The sequence below is a fragment of the Neopelma chrysocephalum genome, unplaced genomic scaffold (assembly GCF_003984885.1).
Source record: "Neopelma chrysocephalum unplaced genomic scaffold, ASM398488v2 Primary Assembly neopelma1_76, whole genome shotgun sequence".
Taxonomy (NCBI): domain Eukaryota; kingdom Metazoa; phylum Chordata; class Aves; order Passeriformes; family Pipridae; genus Neopelma; species Neopelma chrysocephalum.
The window spans coordinates 1,056,432-1,076,612 of NW_020897737.1; positions in this window are offsets into that span (position 1 = coordinate 1,056,432).

Below are 20,181 nucleotides of genomic sequence, written 5' to 3' on the forward strand. Positions count from 1 at the left end.
TTCTGGGAAACAGAAAAGGGCAGTTTAAAATAATGCATTAATAAACAGATTAACTAAAAAAACCAGCAATTACTAAAAAAAATACCATTTACAAAGCAAGATTACAGAAACGTTTGGCGCACAGTCTTCTGTCCTTTCTTAATTTATACAATGTTTTACCACATCTGCATTTTCTTAATTTTTCCTTAATCTCATTTCTGTTCAGTTTGTTTCTCAGTATTTTGTTTTCCTAATGAGTTGACAATTTATATTATTCACTGCTTATTATGAAACTGTTACTCGGGTTATTTTCATGTGCATGCAACTCAAATGCTTTGCTTCCAACAAAGTGGGTTGTTGTCTTATTGAGAAAGGTAACGAAGTAATTGTAACCTTAAGATAATAATAACCATGCTGTTAAAATACCAATTCCTAATTTGGAGTGGATTGAATAGCACTTTATTGTAAAATTGCAAGAAATATATTCTTAAGAGTCTTTGCCAATATGAATATTTTAATGTTTTGGTGCTTTCATATATTTCAGTATTTTATTACTTATTTTGTTATTGGTATTTTCTTTGTATGATGAATCAGATGAACATCTTTTCTATTTTAATATGTTTTAGAAAAATACAGTTAAAAAATAAATATGAGGAAATACATAGTCTTGAATGTTTAGTCTTTTAAACATAGCTGTATCTCCTGAGGTTTTCTTGTTAGTCTGCAGACACTTAATATGGGACCAGTGAATATGGTAATGACTGTTGTAGTAGTCTGTTGTTGAACAGAAGCTGTGATGATACTTGTCAGACAAATGTAAAATGGTTGATATTGGCTTCTTGAACAGAATGCCCAACGTGATCACACAGCACGTGATATTGGCGTGTAAATGGTACCATGGCACGAGTAGTGCAAATCCACGCAAAGCAGATACATGTGTATCTTGATAAAATTAACTATTGTCTAAACATCGCACAGTAAATGGAAAATATATATAAGAAAAAAAAGAGGCAAAGTAACAGTACCTTTTCTTACCTTAAAATCGACAATGGTCAACTTCCATGTTTTTCTTCTGTGAGAACTTCATTGTTTCCATCATCACAAAGCATTTTCCCAGTATTTTCCCAGTTTTCAGTTGTAGTTTCAGATTTTGTTTGCCAGCCCTCAGAAACACGGATTTCAGCCAGTCCATTTTGGAAGGTTTTGTGTTTAACACACTCTGATATTACACAGTTCACAGCAGTAACATGATTTGATATCCAAAATTGAGAGAATAGACAAAAGATTGTTTTTAAATTTTTTACAGTACATGAAACTCTGTTTATAAAGCTGGGACATTTTAGAACTCTAGGCAATTCACAAAATAAGATTTGATTACATGAACTATCAAGATCTAAGATTTAGTTTTCCTTTCCCTCATTGCAGAGTAGTGGTTAACCTTGGCTTTTACAGACAGTTAAGAGACAGCAATTATTGTAATCCTAAAAATTGGCAATTTGTACCCCAAAAGAGCACGTGCTTCTTTCCTAGTAAGTAATTTTTGTGCCCTGTTCTGAGCTTCATTTTTTTACTATGTAAAAGATTAGACATTTTGTAAAGAAAAAAAACAAACAACCACAGGTGTGAGGGGCAGCAGTGCCAGGAGCAGGGTTTTTAAATTGCCTTTTCATCAGTGAGTCCCTGCTGTAACTAATTTGTCTCTAATGTCTGCCTTCAAGTTCTCAAACATTTTGCCCTTGCTTCCAGAGGTTTTTAGTTTATATGGGGTTTGTTGACTGGGATTTTGCGGAGAGCATTTTAAGTCACTGTGCTACCTTGAGGGTAGCATATATTTTCTATGTAGTTGCACTAAAGTGTAAGGGTATAAATGCTGTTCTGTTAATAAACACGGTGTTAGTTCATTTTTTATGCCTTTGTTGTGAAAGTGGACATTCAGTCAGAATAATAGAACAAACAGAACTGTTCTGCAAAGCCCATCACAGATGTCTGTAAGAATTCACTGGTTTAGGTCTCATAGTCGTTCTATAGGGTGTTGTGTTCAACACACAAGGGTGTCTGTATGTACAGTATATGTGTTCATCTAGGAAGAGCTAATCAGTTCTAATTAGCCAAGAAGAGCAGGTTGAGTCCTCTTTTCTGAGGTTGAAGAAGACATCTTCAGTCAGTTTCTGCAGTGCATGTCTTATTTTCCCTGGATGATGGCTCACTGAGGAATTACCGACCTGGTGTTACGGCAGTTGCTACATTTCCATTATGTTTGTGTTAACACAGGTAAGTGATGATAAGTTCACGATTCCAATTAGGCATGCTTTTCAATATGCCTGTTTCTTGGGCACACTTCAGCTTCAGTAGCTTCTGGCTCTGCATCTCCTGCAGTTGCTGAGAAATGTGACCTCCTACTTTCAGATTTCTGAATAGTTTCAGTCCCACTTTTCGATTCAAACCTCACTGGTCTTGCTTTTGAGACTTTTATAGTGCTTGCATACAGTAATACACATAGACACAACTCAAAAAATAAAGTGTAGGAAAACCACCTCTCCAGGAATGTGCCAGTTGTGAGAGGTTTTCCTTCTTTGCAGAGGAGGTGAGTGAAATTCCACATGCCAGCCTCTGCTGGGACCGATATAGGCAGATCTGTGCAATTACTGCTTTGCTGCTTCTGAGTAGAAGTACTGAAATTCCCAAGTTGTATAAGCGAAGAGTCAGCAGCTTGCCAGATTTTTACCTGTTGGTATCTCAGCTCCTGGCTTAATTTATTCACAAGACTGATGCATCAGCCTACCTGTTTGTCATGCTCTAAGTCACTTCTGTTTTGCTAAACCCTGAAGGAAGCACTGTGTGATCAATTATTGCTGTATGATTGCAGCTAATAGCACTTGTTTTTTAGATTGCAGTAGGCAATTTGTCCTGAAGTTAATAATGAAGTCCATATAAGAAACCCTTTCAACAAAAAAACAAACAAACAAACAAAAAAACCAACTAACTATTTATCAGTTGCCAGTCATTGTAATCTTCACCATAGTCTAAAGTGTAGCAGTAGCCCACCCAAAGGACTGATACAGTCTTTCTTATGCCAGTTCAGGATTTCTTGATGTGTTAGTATCTGTTAGTAATACTTTATTCTATTTCAAATCTCTTAATACTAGTTTTGCTGATACTGGAGCTGGTTGAAATGCTGGAAAACCTGAATATGAAAAAAGCTCTGTAGCTTCTGTTTATTTATCTTTCATTTTCTCTAGTCACCAGTAGAATATATTCATTATTTTACTGTCACTTGATGTTTTTGCACAAAATATTTTTGAAGGTTTTCCTTTCTCTTAAAAATATCATATTTAGAAGGATGATAAATTATGTGTTTCCTTCATCTTGATTAATTCTTAGGATAGGCCAACACTTGATGGTGACTTAGCCAGCAAGAAGCGGTGATTTCCTCAAAAGTATTCAAGGATTTATTAATTTTTCATTTTTGCAAAAGCATTAACTGTGCCTCTCTAGTCTTGATCAGAACTTGCTCCTGCATCTACACAAACTTACTTGACTGAGCAGCAAAAGACTTGACCTGTGGGAACTTGCCAGAACAGATAGTTGAATATGTACGTTTTGTTACAGACCCAACTACAAATAAAAGTTACATCTACTCATGTTGTTCCAATACATGTATGTAAGATACTGTGAAGTATCAATAAACTTGCATTGCTGCTCAGTGAGAAAGTCATCATGGCTAGGCTTCACGAACGAAGATTTGGGAAGGGCTCTACCCACGTTTGTTGCAAACAATGAGAAAGTAAGCGATAAAGATTCAGCCTCGTGTTAGTTTTTATCCAGACAGTCAGGAGGGCAAAGTGGAAAAATGCTACATAACGGTATGGTCTTCCCACAGCAGGTTATCTAAGTGGTCTCTCTAGAGTAAGTGTTCCCCTAATTTTGAGCTCAGGAGAGGGATCAAAAACAACCTTGATAGGGTCTGATCCATTGTGTTTTCCTTAGGTTTGCAAAGAAATGCTTCGGACAAGAGAACTCAAATCCAAGCCTCCACTATCAGTCCCACCATGACCATAATCTCATTTTGTGTTTATGATGAAATCTGAATTAAGATATCCTCTGGGCAATGATGATGTAGTCTAACAAATCCTGTGTGGCACTTCATTTTTCAAAATTACAACTTTCTTTTATTTCCTCAGCTCTGTGTCTGTTAAAATAATTGCCAGTTTTATTTTTGACAGCTTGGAGCTATATATGAACACCTGTTCTTCAAGCCTCAGGGAAAATGTCAGAAATGAGAAACACCATTTAAATAAATATAGATTACAATAGTAGTGTGAAAAAACAAGCATAAACAGAATTTGTTAAGCTTTTTTTCGAGAATGCTACAATTGATAAATTGCTGAAAGGAAAAGAGGATCTGGGCAAACACCACAAATGCTTCATTAATCTGGTACAACTGACACTTACAGATTGATGATTGACCTACTGGCATCTGAATTACTATAATTCTCATGCCCTGAAGTCCATTTTTCCTGTACCCAAGTAGCATTTATCTTTTTTCTTTTTTTTTTTTACAATTTTGTTTGGAATTGAAACTTGCAGCTGATGGTGATGACTCAAAAAGATTTTGTAGTGTGTTCTAAAGAAAGTCACCTTTTCTTCTTGAATTCACAGTTTAATGGACTTTGTTCTGCAAAGAGGATGTATAAACATGACTTCTCAGTCCATTCTGTAATTAGGTGGGAAACCTCAGGGCAGGAATGCTCCTTCATGCTAATGTGTTGCAAATTTTAAATACAATCCTGAACAAATATGTGTCAATGTATATATAATCTCAGATATTGCTGTTCTATCAGGCATTGTGATTGACATGATGCATCTTCCCCGCATTGGATGTGTGTAGGAGTTTAGGTGTTAAATCATTTATTCCCAGCCCATACTGAAGGTACACTCCAGTATTCCTATGCTGACTGTCCTGTATTGCTATATGGATGAGGAATGTAGGGAACCGGTTCAGATGCTGTTCTGAGAATCTTCAGAGAGAGCATTCACTTACTCCAGCAAGTTCCCAAATTGAGGAGAAATTGCAAAAGCATCACAGAAAGAGTAACTAGCTTCTTTCACTACTTTGCCTAAGTGCATATGCTGGAAAACTTGAGAAGTATTACAAAATAAACAAAAGGCGAGGTAGCCTAGGAAGGAGCTGTGTCTTGGTTTTGTCTACTCTAAGCTGCACATTGAAAAGACAAGGTAGACAGAATGATTTTATGCTCTGTCCATTTAGAATGAGAATACCTTCCATTAACCATTTCACTTTGGAAAAATATCTGAACTTCCTTGGTCACATAGATGCCATCTCATAGCAGTCTGGCCCAACGAATGGCAAAGCTTTCAGATGCAGAACATTAAAACACAGGAATACAGTTCCTTTTTAAAATTCTCCTTGGAATTATTTATTGTAATTGAAAATACAGTGTTGTTCCTGTTAATCCCTGGAAAACCCAAGAATGTTTGGAAAAGCCATCCCGTGTTTACAGGAGATTCACAGACAAGGGTTATAGAATCATAGAGTAACTTGAGTCAGAAGGAACCCATAAGGATCAGAGTCCAACTCCCTGCTCCTCAAAAACTACCTAAAGCTAAATCATATGCCTAAAAGCATCACCCATTCTCCTTGACCTTTAGCTTGGTGCTCTGACCACTTCCCTGAGCAACCTGTTCCAGTGACTGAAGTGAACTTACTCATTCTGTAATGTCTTTTCAGCTTTGTCCCTGTTTGCCATCAGTATTATCCTTGTAGCATTTGAGCACTTTGCTGCCTTTTCATATATTTATCATAACAGAAATCCTGTAGGACAGGCTGGTTTTATTGCCATTCATCATTATCATCCTGGCTAGGCTTCACGAATGAAGATCTGGGGAGGGCTCTACCCACGTTTGTTGCAAGCGCACTGGTGGCTAAACAGGCCAATACGAGATAGGCATGTCCAGTTGCAAAAGGCACAGCAGAAAGACTCCTTAGATGGTATATTCTGCAAGACACGATTCTTTCTGCGTTGTCTTTTCTCCTCAAGAGTGATTCTGCGTGTGTTCTCAAAAGCATCAGCAGCGTTATAGATGGTGTGTCTCCAGACCTCCCGATTGGAGGCCAGAGTAGACCGGTTATGGTGGTCAATATGGCCAAGGCTGAGATGTTGTTTCAGGGAGTCCTTGTATCTTCTCTTCGGGGCTCCTCTCATGTGGCAGCCAGTGGCAAGTTCACCATAAAGCAAGATCTTAAGGAGGCGGTGATCCTTCATCCTGGAGACGTGTCCTGCCCAATGCAGCTGTGTTCTCAGCATTATTGCTATTACACACATGGAAAGCTACATCCAAAATGATCACATTTGCCATTCCAGCTATAATGATTGTGATGTCATTAATCAAAAAATATTACATGAAATGATGTGCCAAAACAGGTTGCCTTACATAAAATGATGTGCCAAAAAGTTTACCAACTTTTGGACCGTGATTTTAATATACTTGTGGATCAAAATAGAGCTGGGACAAATTGGTAGAGAGGATAGAAGCTTTCAATTTTGTGATTAAAGAAAAACATTTTTAATTCAGAAGTAATTTCTCTTCCTGAACGTCATTTGGGGTGAGTCAGGATAATGAGCTGGTGCTGTGCAACATGTGGTGTCTTCTCATGTGCGTCTGCACTGTATCAAAGTGAGTCACATGGATAGAGCTGACTAATGGGCTGTGTTTCAGGTAGTATCCCTGTGTTTTGGCATGTGTTGCAGTGTTTGACTTTTTCTTATGAAAGAAAGCAAAAACTTCCAATGATCACTTCCCGCGGTGCTGAATCAAGGATATTTGCTGTATGTATTACTCAGATGACAAGCATCTTCAGTGCGAAGTTGCACGCAATTAAAAAGCACTTCAATGTTTTGTGACATGCTCTACTTGTACTTTAAAGAACTTTCCAAATGTGTTACTTTGCAGTTTGATTGTAATGTAACACATGTTAACATTTTTGTTTCTATCTTACATAGTATTTCCAGTGTATTTTAAAAACAGAGTTCAGGTCTTCAGGAACACTGTAAAGTTGCATTGAAGTTGCAAAGGAACATTAGGGCCAGAGAAGTTCTTTAGAGCAAATACATAATTCCTGCTAACACTACAGTACAAATGAGTGGAGTGCTAATATGAATGCTGTAGAGGGCTAATAAAAACAGTTAACTAAGGCATTAGGATTTTGATCATTCTTAGAGTAACAGAAGATGGGGAGGTTTTAAGATGTTGATATGCTTATTACCAACTTTGCTGCAAAAATGCTCTTTCCAGCATCTCTTTCAAAAAGTAAGTAGGATGAAGAAAAAGCAGTAAGGGGATTAATTTAGACAAAGCAGCTCTAAGGACCCTATAGGAGCCAAAATCTTTAGGACCCCTTAAGCTCTTCCTTAAAAGGACAAGGAAGAGATAATTTTTCCAGTGTCTGATGTTGGTTTTTTTAACTAGACTGCTTCAATGTAGCACAATTTAGATCATCTTCACACACTCTCATTGTTTTGACATAGCAGCGAGCTAGTGGCTCTGATAGCATGCAAGGGTTCTTGCCTTGCTCATGCTACTGGGGAAGGGAGGACCTTGCAACATCTACTTTCCAGGCTGTATATAATTTATCAGTAGAAATGTCATGTAATCAAAAGTCATGTAATCAAAACTCTTCCAAGCAAGCAGGAACAAAGAAGGACAGCAATGAGTCAGCTGGGGGTATGAGTAAGATTTTTCTTCCCTCCAATTTGGGCTTCATCATCCCCACTGTATTTCCCAAGTATGATTTCTAAATCTCAACACCCAGATTGTACCCAGTCATATACTGACCCATCAGTGCAAAAGAAATATGCAAGATTTGTAGCAGGACTGTCTTGCTAGCAGTGTAATGTGCAATCTTCTGGTTTGTCAGCAAATCCAGATGTTTCAAAAAACCATCTGGCTAAAGTGAAGCCTTCTAGTTTGGCTGTTGCTGGTTGCTCAGATGCTGTTCCTCAGCAAATCCATTTTTAGTTCTCAGCTCCCCATCACTCTACACCATTCTGAATTTTGCAAGCAGAATTAAGAATATTAGGCCAAATAGGTTTATATCTGTTGGTGACTTAATATTCCTAACTTCACCTCTGCTCTTTGAATAGTGGCCAGATTTCCTTTCCATCAATGATAGTACTCAATGCTGTGGTTTAGTCCTCTTAATTTCTCTTTTTAAGTACATCTGAGCTTGCAAAGAATAAAGGAAAGATGGGGTTGTCTCCCAGTTGAATTAGATCTTATCTTGTGGGTAAAAATCTCATGGTTAGGTTACAGTGTATTCAACCTGAAGGAAATAGATTTTCAAAGTTCCTTTTTGAGGTGTTCCCACTGCTGAAATTCAGGGAGCTGTGTATCTGCTTAGCAAATCGTCTGTTTCTTTGGTAGAGTTTTCTAGATCTGAGTCGTGATTTAGCAAAACAGGATTGCATGCTAGTGAAGCATTCCTGTCTTTCACATTAGGTTACTGCTTATGAATCATCATGGAATCAGAGAATCATAGAATGGTTTGTATTGGAAGGGACCTTACAGATAACCTCTGTCCAACCACCTTGCCATGTGCAGGGACACCTTTCAATAGATCACATTGCTCAAAGCCCCAATCTGTTCTTCAACACTTCCAGGGATGGGAACAACTTCTCTGGGTAACCTGTTCCAGTGCCTCACCACCCTCACCGTAAAGAATTTCTTTCTGATGCCTAATCCAAACCTGTACTCTTTCAATTTAATGCCATTTGCCCTTGCTCTGTCACTACATGCCTTTGTGAAAAGTCCCTCTCCAGCTTTCATCATCAGGAATGGGAGAGGTGCACAGATAAGCCTCTGAAGAAAACAAAGTACTGACTTAATTCTGTGATACCAAACTTTTTAGGATAGGTGTTTGAAATACGCCTATGGTGCATCCTCCTTCCTGAGGACAGGCTTCAGGAAGCTGTCTGGAAAAATGAAGCCTTTCCCTCCTTGCTTCTCTCAGTGTGCTTTGAAAAGGTGCAGGATTGGGCTATTGGGGCACTCTGATTTTGATATCTTCCCTATGACAGTTCTGTATGTTCTTTCTCCTATAAAGAAGCACTGATATTAAGTGAAATTATGCAGTTATCTCAGATCTCAAATGAAACGTGATTCCATTTCCTATTTGTTATCACTTCCAGCAGCACAGCAACCATTCTAAATGCTTGCAATTATATGTTCTTTGATGACTTTCTTCCAGCTTCATCTGCTCTGATCAGTGTTTTGGTTTTTGTTGCTGCAGCTATTTCCCAGCTTGAGGTAATGGCTGCTTTACCCACATGCACTATTTTTCCCCAGAACAAACCAGGGAGACAGCTGATATCCAGGCACTTACAAAGCCAAACACGGCAAAGCTGAGTGTTTTCTGTGCTGATACCAGAGGCAGACTAGCACCATAAGAAGTGTTTCTGCAAACCAATGTTATGTTGGCTGTCTTGTATTTTGTGTAATTTATTGTAAGTGCATCAGTCCTGCTTCCAATCACAGAAGCACAACTACAACTGACTGTTCCTCTTGTGTGTGTTGGGCTTTGCAAGTGGATCTATGGCCTGGAACTAAGCTATGCAATGTAAATTTAAACAACTGTGAAATTAAAAAAAAAGAACAACTACAGTGTGGGAGTATAAAAAGTAGAAAAGACATTGGCTCTGTGTAAGCTCTGCTCAACAATAACAAAAACATCTCTGTATAATCAACCCTGTGTTCAGCTCAAATCCAAAACACACTCCCATACCAGCCACTGTGAAGAAAGGTAACTCCACCCCAGCCAAAACCAGCACATTATGTTATAACAAACAAATAGAGACTGAAAATCCTGAAAACAGTGTTTCTTGGAATAGTGACCATACGGAGAAGACGTGCATAGTTATATGACAGAGCTCTGCGCGATTTGGAATTCAGTAATGACATGCAAGATGAGTTAAGCACAGAGCAGGAGAGACTTCTACTTTCCTACCAGCCTACAGGTATTTTTCCAAGTACTACTTTACCTGTGTGAGATTTCCATTGGAAAGGTACCCATTAGCAGATGTGCTAATCTTGCCCCTGCTTATGGAGGTCCATGTGCTCCGTGAGCGTTGGCCTCATGCAGAACTGAGGCAGAGGCTTCCAAACTGGCACAAGTGGGGCGCAGGAGTGACAGACATTGTCTCATGTGCGCTGTGGGTAAGCATAAAGTAGCTTTGCTATCGTTGTGGAGCAAATGAAACACCCCCCAGGAAGCAGTAGTCACAAAAAAAAGTGGAAATTGCTTTGGTGGCCAAACTGAAAATTGCTTTGAACAATAATGTGAACATGTTGTCTTGACTAGCAAAGTCATCTCTGAGTAATGATGGGCAGGTGTGCATTTGAATGCCCTTGCAGGTAAATTTGTTGTCTCTCAAAGCAATATACATGTTAGGGGTTTTCAACCACATTCATCAATGTAAGGATCTTTTTTGCCAACCTGTCTGGGCCAGAGGGCAGGACACCTGGCTTACACTGCTCCGAAAACACAGCCTGGTCTAACCAAGGGGATAGCTGCTCTCGTGTTTTCTCCCAAATTTCAGCCTGGAAGCACAATGATGCTTCAAATATAGCTTTGTCACAGCAGCAAAAATGGCCTTTGTACATGTATAACACTGGACAATTTTTAGGCTGAATAGCGAATTGATTCTCAAGAGAAGTAAAAGGAAAAATAGGGGACTATTTAGTGATCAAATTGCTGGTTTCATCAGTATTTCCCTGTTATCAGTGCAGGCAGTGACTAGATACAAAACCTGTTTGTAGAGAACTACAATTTTGATTGCAAGAAAAAGTAAATAACATAAAAACTATAAGTACTGCAAATTGAATTGACACTTCTACCTATCTCAGCTAAAAAGAAAATAGTAGTATTTATTAGTAACTAGCAGAGCTGGTTGTGCTTATACTGATGCTATTCACATCCAGCTACTGATATGAATGGGACTTTAAAACAGGTGAAAATAGACTACAAAAAAGCCTCACTTGCTGAAAAGAGATATATGCCTGAAACTGATGCTCTTCTTAAGTAAAGAGCTTGATACCAAAAAGTAATCTAAACCATCTTATATGAACTGATGACCAAAAATGTAAACAAATTATATTTCAAGTTTTTACTTCTGTATTAAAATATTATATCAAATATTTTTAGTTTCAAATTTGTTGAGTAAAATTTCTAATTGGTTATATTTCTTCTCCAGGAAATGTACAGAGTTCTGCAACATGAAAATGAGTTGCGAACTCCCTATCTAGAGACATACCTCCTTGGGGTAGGGATCTATACCTTCTTTGGGGCTAGGGATATATTGTGCTGTTATTTACAATAGGATTTCCTTCCAGAACTCATCTGATAACTTATAGCATGCTCTGCCAGAAGCTGTGTGAGAAACTGATAGGCAATTCCCAGTATAGTTTGTTACATAGTGCTGGAGGATAATGGAGTCAAAATTTTTTCTAGGTAGAGCAAATATTTAATTGCTATAAGGCAGTATGTTGCAAGGATTTAGACCTGAAGAGCCCTGGGTAAAGGTGGTACGTACTCCAGAAATTCTGGAGGATTGGGAAGCAAATTTACATTATGGAATGTAAAGGACTTAAATTGTTTAGCAGCTGAAATGAAAATAACAAGCACCTCTATTACGTCTTCAGCCAAGGGGCACCTGGTGATGCTGAAGCAATGGGCTGGCATACACACTGCGGGCTATCAAGGAGAATGGGGGGCTAATGGCACTGGGTGCATCTTTGCTGGCCACATTTAACTCAGGAGTGTGGAACAAGGAGCTCAGCAGGCAGGGGTTTGCCTGTGTTCTTTTTTTCTAATAGCTCTGCATCATACTTATTTAAAATGTACTGTAATTACTAGCTATGATAATCTTCAAACACTGAGGGTGATCAAATGCATCAGCTTAAGAATACAATGCTGACATTAGAAGGAAGTGACTTACCCTGCATAGATAAGCTGGTGCCTGTTGGAAGAAGGGAGCAGTTCCAGATAATTATGTCACAGTAGCGCTGTAGTAAAAATAGGCAATTTTCAAAATCCATGCTGAAACAGATCTGAACTGTCCTATCAGATTTGCTTTGCAACCTGATTGTATAGGAAAAAGAAAAACCAAAAAGTTTGAAGTCTTAATAAATAAAGAAAAAAGACAGGATTGAACTCTATTGATACCCTATCTGGAAACATTATATGTAGATATTTCATGTAATAGTTCTTTTACTGCCACAAAAGAGAAAATACTTCTGCAGATGATGAAGTTTTCAAGAAGGGAAGTAGAACTTCCCAGTCTTAGTGCTCCTTATCTCCCCTTCCCACAAGATTGATAAATGACTGGGACTACTCTTGCATGCACACAAATAATATAATGATGTTGAGTAGTCTGTCAGCACAAATCAGTGATTTCTTGGCTGTGGATAAGCACTATTCATAATTTATAAGGATCACAATGCTACTGAATGCAGACCTGCTTATTCTTCAATTAGAAACTGAAAACTCTGGTATGATGAAGAACTGTTGGGTCTCCCATTGCTCAGAACTCTGACCGCAGGCTCTGACGTCTGAAGAACAGAGAAAATCTCTCAAAGGCATGGCAGCCAGTAATGTTATTTGAGAGAATTGATCTAAATTAGACAGATGGGATTTGCACAGATGGAATACCCGGCATTATTGGCAAAAATTACTCAGTTGCTTTATTGGAAATGTTTTAGACCTAAAACTGAGACTACTAGTCTTGCCATATCTGCCAGGAGACACTGTGCCAAGCAAGTTAGTTTCATGGGCGTTTTAAACACTGCTCTCTGTTGTATCAACAAAGTCTGTGTGAAGGCATTTCATTTCAGAGAGATTTGCAAAACCGACAAGCTGGGGAAGAGAATATTCCTTTGCAATCCTTGTAGAGTGCCGAAGAAAAAAGCTCTTGGAAAGTCTAGGAACTAAGAAAACCAGTGTTAAAGTTTCAATGGAAAGTGAATGTGCTGAAGGCTGCAGGCTACTTGAAAATGAAGAGCAGATAAGCAAGCTGGCTTTCCTCAGAGATATTTGTTTTTTTTCCTTTGTGAGCTCAGTATAAATCTCCAGGGGAAAGATTGTCTTTTGCTGTGCTATGTAAGGTACTTTCTTCTCTCATGAAAAATATGTAGACTTCCACACAGCAATATAAACCACTTTCTTTTTTTACCACAGGAGGCACAAACTATAGGAAATGAAACTTCTTCCTCTTAAATTCATTTAGATCCAAGCCTGAGGATTTTGAGGCAGAAAAGAACAGTTTCTGTTCACTACCTCAGACATGGATGCTCACAAATGCAGGGTGCTGGGATGGAGGGACCACTTGTCTGACTTACACATGGCCAGGAGAGGTTGAGCTACATCATCAGGAGTGAGTACCTGCATGTTTTACTGCATGGAAAACTGGCCCACCAACAAAGGCACTGGTCTTTGATCTGTGGAGACTGAAGTTCATGCTCCATTCCAGAGAGACTGCAGTTCCACCAGACTGTCCATGCATTTACTTGGAGGGGAAACTCTGTGTATATATACAAAAAGTGAAGGAGTTGTTTGACACTGCTGCAGGATTTGCTACCATGCCATGGACAGCTCACTGCCCACTGCATGGCCTGCTCCTTCCAGAGCTAGCAGGAACTGAAGCCCTGCAGAACAGAGGGCCTGTGAAGCAGGAACCAAGAATGAGTGAGAGTGAAAAAGAGCCTGGTAAATTCTCACCCTAAACTCACAGGAGATCCACACCTTTTCCAATGTCAGATGTCCCCTGTGCTCCCCATGGAGACAGGAGGCAAGAGGGAGCTCCCATTTCCCTTGCAAGCAGCATCATCTGTGCCCAGCACTGCTGGTGCCTGTGCCAGGACAGAGCAGTACACAGAAGTCTCCAGGCCCAGGATGGAGTCTGATGTATCTCAGCATGTTTATCAGTACTGAATCTGGGGGTGCTCAACACCACCAAGTAATCCTGCTTACCCTATTGGGCACCCAAGGAGTCTCTTCTTCCCCTGATCCTGAAAGAAACTTGCTCTTCCCATATCAACTCATTGTTTTTCAGAAATTGAGAGTAACACTGGGGCTGTTATACACATTCTGTTTGTGATTATACATATACATATGCATACATCTGTATGTCTATTTGTCTATGTACTTCTAGTTGCATAAGTACTTTATTTTTACCCATTTCACCAGACACTGCAGCATAAATGTCACTGATTCCTGGCATTGTCTTTCAGCACAAAAAGAAAAATTATGAAATGGCAGTCTCTTTGTGTATGCTTTTGCGATGGCACCACTCTAGTTCTGCTGTTATTATATGAGAAAAGCATTCAAATCCCTTTTCCAGAGACTCATAATTGAGACTCACAGTGGCTTGCTGCTGTTTAAGAGGTGCAGAAATATGCAAAGTGCACCAGACACAAAAGATGACCTTTTGTCAGCCTTGTCGGATGTAAACCAGCCTCTCCCCAAGCAGCTGGAGAGCTTCGTAGACCAGCTTAGAAATTTGTGTCACCAGCTTCATCAGGTTTCTGCTGTGTCTGTGCTTAGTGTTTCCCCTGGGAGCCCATGGTGAGGCTGGTGGGAACAGGTCCTTTTACAGTAAAACCCTGTTTTAACTCTAATAGGGTTGCAGCAATGCCAGGGGACTGAGCGATGCCAGGGCCTCTGGAGGCAGTCATAATTCTCACTCATAACGTGATTGTGCCTGCAGTTGAAGCCCTTTATTTCATGACCTACTGTTTCAAGAGGCATCAATGACCATCTGAATACTAGGCAAACAATTCCTTTAGCAGGACAGCTTTAGCAATGAGACAGGTTCAAAGGCATCAGGGTGTGGTGGTTGTGGGTGTTAAATGGAGGCAAAAATACTTTCTCTTCAAAGGATGAAATGGAGGGCAGAATAGGGAGAGGGAATCTCCTCAGGAGCGGTAGTCAAGGAGTTCAGCCCAGGGAGCAGTTAATGGTGAGCTCCTTTTGGATACAGAAATTCAGGCTGCAACCAATGACTTCTCAAATGGTAAGAGGATGAGGAGATACCTGGAAATTAGAAAGTTAGTTTAGATCAATGAATCAGTCTGGTACACAGGGGCGAATGCAGGTGTGGGGTTTTCTTTCTGCAGGAGGACATGAAAACAGCTACATGGAATCCAAGGAGACAGAATGCAGCAGGTTCAAATACCATGTGAAGAAAGGGCTGAGTCACGCAGAGTTCCTTCACATTAGTATGTTTTGCAAACACTACTGAACATCTCTTGATAATTTTGTCTCACTGGAGAGGGGGTTCAAATTCCCTTATTTCAATACTTCAAAGATGACACTTATATGAGATTATTTCCCTCCAGCTGCATGAATTCATTTATAATTTAAGTTTTCACCAAATTGAAATATCATTCAAGTTCATATGAATTTAATAATAGTGTGGAGACAAAATAAAAACCAAAATATTGAGAAAGGGCAGTATTAGAGTTCTAGGGGTTATGATCTCTTCTCTGACAACTTGACATCATTTGCAAAGCCATGTATATCCTATTAGCTGAATGTATTTGGATCCTGTGGTAGCTTGAGAGTCCTAATCAGACACAGGTGGTTCCAAGCAGTAACTGCAAACAGACAATCAGCCCAGCAAAGAAAACCAATCTGTGTTTCCCATAATCTGTAGCTCAGAGTCTATCTTGCTTCTGTAACCTAAGCAGGGTCATGACTGTTCTCTCTCTGATAGTCCTGCAATGTTTTGCCCATGGTTGGCAAGTATGGTACTTTGAGAAAAGCATATCAATCTAAAGCCAAATTGAATACAGGTTATGACTTCCTCTACCTCCTAGTGCATTTTCCCCTGAAAGGTTGTGTTCAAAGCTGTTTCTTAAACAGAAGCATTTTTAACAGCATAATGACTCTGTGTAAGCCTGGCAAAGGATAGGAATATTACAGCAGAGTCCTTTGCACTGATACTTGTAATTTATTTCACATTACTGTGCTAGTGGATTCTTTATCCTTGGAAGTTCAGGAACACAAAGTTCATTGTCTTTAGGAATGGCTTCTGCCATCCTTGTCAGCTACTTGCTGCTCCCTGGCAATCTTTAATCCTTCCTAGACAGACTTTCTTCTGAGCTTAGCTTCAGAAGCTGCTTACTGGTGATTCAAAACTCTTCAATGAGGTCTTTCCTCCATCTTGCTGTAATAATAAAAGCTGTGGCTCATAGCATTGTTTCTGTGCAAATAGTGGCCATTCGATATATTTTTTGCCTTGCTTTTGTTTTCTGTTTACAATCCACTAGTGTTCTCTGAATATGGCAGTTGCAGGATTATCACCATAGTCATTAATTTCACCCCCTAAAGTGAGGATTTGCTGGGAAACACTGAGCATCAAATATTTGAACTGAACACAGAAAATCTGTCAGTTGAAGAGCTGTTTTCCATAGGGTGCTGGACCCCAGCCATCTGTCCTCAGGTTGGACTCCAGGAACCGAGCACGGTGCAGAGCCTGACTGCTTGGAGGAGGATGTTTCACTGCAAACTGTGGGATGCTGTGGGAAGAGGTCTGAGACAAGGAGGGAGTTACATCAATCTACTAGGTGTCCTGGGTTGAAACAAGTTTAACTGGAAAACATGTTTACTATTAATGTGGACAAAGCACAGTAGAGCAGCTAGGGCAGGAGAAGTCACAGGAAGGCAATGGAAAAGGCCAGAGCCACCTCCTGTATCCCCCAGCTGATTAGAGTGGGAGTTGGAGCACTAAACTGATACCTCACAGAGCCACCATCAATGAAATAGTCCCCTGTGGGTCTGGGTATGGCTTTCACCATTGCTTCCTCACATTTACCACTCTTTTACTTTTTTATAGTGAAAATGAAATAGGGGGTGTTAAATGTCTTCCAATTTAGCTCTTATAATAGAAGTGTCAGACTTCAAAGGACCCATTAAAAGCACTGCTAAAAGCAGCCGCTGGGCTCAGAGTTGATGGGAAAAGAAGAAAAGAAATATAAAAGGTGTGTGTGTGTGTGGAGAGGAGACACTGCAAAATGACAACTATGTCAAATGAAATGGGGACAAGGACAGTCATTCCCTTGCTGACACTCATAATGTGGCACAATTTGATGATAACAAGTGAAAGCAAAGTGTATTTAATTTCATGTTCAGAAATATTTGTCACTGACACAAAAATTAAATTCATAAAAAAGACATGATAAGTATCTGTTATATAAGAGTGTTTTAGACTTGAATTTTAACATAAAGGCACAGTTGTGGTGCTTACTTCACTTTGTTTGAAATGATACTTTTAATGATCATTTTAATAATCTTTCAGTATTTGGATTGGCTGGCTGACTGTGACTTGTATTTACACAACTAAGTCTGATAGTGTATTGATTTTCTTTGATGTCCACACTTTGCTTGGACAGAAATCACAGAGAACAGAAGGTATGACAAAGCTAATGGCTAAAAGGAAATATTCTTTAAAATATGGCTAAAGTAGGAGTAAAGTGATGTAAATCAGGCAACATACAGTTTCTTTTTTTTTTTCTTCTTTTGTAATAAATTTCTTTTATAAAAATTCCATATCCTGACGCATATAACTCAAACTTCAGACATCTCATAACCTTTTAAAAGTACTGGTTTTGATGCACGTTATCAGATAACAAATACAAAATCGGAGAGGAATAATATGAGAAATAGGAATACCAACAAGAATAAAATTCTTGTTGCCACATGGATGTGTGATCATGAAAAGTGGGGGAAAAGAGTAGTCTGGGTACCCTATAAACTACATGTGTGGAAATATTGAAAATAACTGAAGATTTTATACATGCATAAATATGTGCAGAATTAGAGAAAGATTGGGAAATAAATTATTTACAAGGCTCTCATTTGCCACCAATGTAAGGTCTGGAATGCCAAAAAACTGTGCAACTGACACTACTAGCACAGGCAGTATTATAGGTTGGGGCAATGCTACTCAGACAAACAGTTAAGATAGTTTTATAGCATTTTTAAAATAACAGGAAAACTGAGGAAAAACTCATTGGCACAAGTTAACATCACTCTTGTAAAAAAAGAAAAGACACTGGATATCAGTAAGACCTTGTCTTGTGTTCATGTCTTAATTGATTTTTGTAGGATACGATAGTTTTCAATTTTAGAAGAGAAGGAGCTCAGAGGACGCTTTCAAAATGACATTGGGTCAAGAAAGATGAAGGCAATGTTATCAAGAGATCAGACCAGAGGGCTGCACACCAGAAACCTTTGCTTCTATTACTCTGACTTCTTGTGAGACCTCACTGAGGTTACTTCGTCTCCGTGTTCTGACTTGCACTTTTCCCGGATATCACCTTTGTCAGTAGACTGTTTTGAAAGATTTTGAAAAGTACAAAACTTTAATTGATTGAAACTTGATAAGAATTCCTCTCTTTTAGGACATATATTGTAAGAGAGGGTAGAGTCAGGTCTTCCCACAGTGAGAAATTACAAGCATTTAGTCTAGTCAGTAATATGGTCAGAAGAAGCTTTATTTCAAGTTGCCAAAATCTACAAAGGAGGGTCCCTAAATTCATGGGGCACCAAACAAAGTTCTCTTCTCATACCAAGAGTAACTATCTCCAACTCTGTTTTACAAAAAAAGAGGAGAAATATCTTCAAGGTTTTTGCCAGCAGCTTGAGGGTAAAAACACTATCACGAGCCCTCCACTAAGTTCTCCACGGCTGTGCTCTCTGCTCTGCAAACTGCTTAGGTATATTAGAGTCATTGGTACTTTTTAGATTCACAAGCTTGAAGTAAGAGACCAATTTAAAACTTAACTCTATTTTAAGTGTCTAAGGGGAGGTGAATCTCCCAACTTTTCTGATGATGCCAGTCTTGTCCACTGTCCTGTTGGCATGAAGAAGGTGTGGATGACTCCAGTAGGTGATAAAGTAGCATGAAGTCTATCTAACTTTGATATAAGTAAGAATCATAGTTGTGCAAAGTATTTTTATGATATACTAAAATCATCAAGATGAAAATAAATCCAGCATTTAAATATGTAGGAACTCTGCAAAATTATGCACTGTGGCAATAATGCAGTTTTCAAACACTGAGTAAAACATAGGGAGAGTAAAATCTGACTTGATTGCACTACAATAAAAACATATTAAACATTGCTAACATCAGCACTGTTCTCCTTTATTAAGTAGGAGGAAAACCTTGCTGTGAAAGACACTGCAAACTGCTTGGTTACAAACCTAACTCAGATAATTAAGATACCAGAATAGAATAGAAAAGAAAAGTGAAGAATAGCTCAGTTGGAAAGGACCTAGAAGGATCATCTAGTCCAACTACCTGACTGCTCTGGGGTAGACCAAAAGTTACAAGCATGTTTTTAAGGGCATTGTCCAAATGCCTCTTAAACATTGACAGGCTTGGGGCATCAACCACCTCTCTACAAAGTCTTTTCCACCGTTTGACCACCCTTTCAGCAAAGAAATGCTTCCTAATGTCCAGTTTGAACCTCCCCTGCTGCAGCTTTGAACCATTCCCATGCATCCTGTTACTGGATCCCAGGAAGAAAAGATCAGCGGCTCCTTCCCTGCTTCCCCTCCACAGGAAGCTGTCAGGAACAACAGGGTCATCCCTCAGCCTCCTTCTCTCCAAACTAGACAAGCCCAAAGTCTTCAGTCACTCCTCATAGGAAATTCCTTCCAACCTCTTTGACATCTCTGCTGCATTCCTCTGGACCCATTTGAGTTTCTTCACGTCCTTCTTAAATGGTGGGGCCTAGAACTGCACACAGCTCACAGGTAATGCTGCACCAGCGCTGAATACAGTGGGATAATCGCCCCTTTTAACTGACTGATTGTGCTGTGTTTGATGTGCCCCAGGATGTGGTTTGCCCTTTTGACAATAAAGGAGAAAAAGACTGAGATGAGCCAGAAATGTGACACGCCTTGTCCCAGGTCAAAGGAAGAGGCAGAACAGTCTTGAGGATGAATACTTGCAGATTATCACATTCAATGAAGCTGTAGTTATCTGCTGTCTTTAACCACCTGCTCCATGGATACCTCATTCCTAGACTAGAGTTCTGTTCACCACATTGTTTTGAACACCAGGCAGCCTTTGCCTTTCATGGTTTACACAGATGAGTGTGAGACAGTTTGCTCACTGTTTT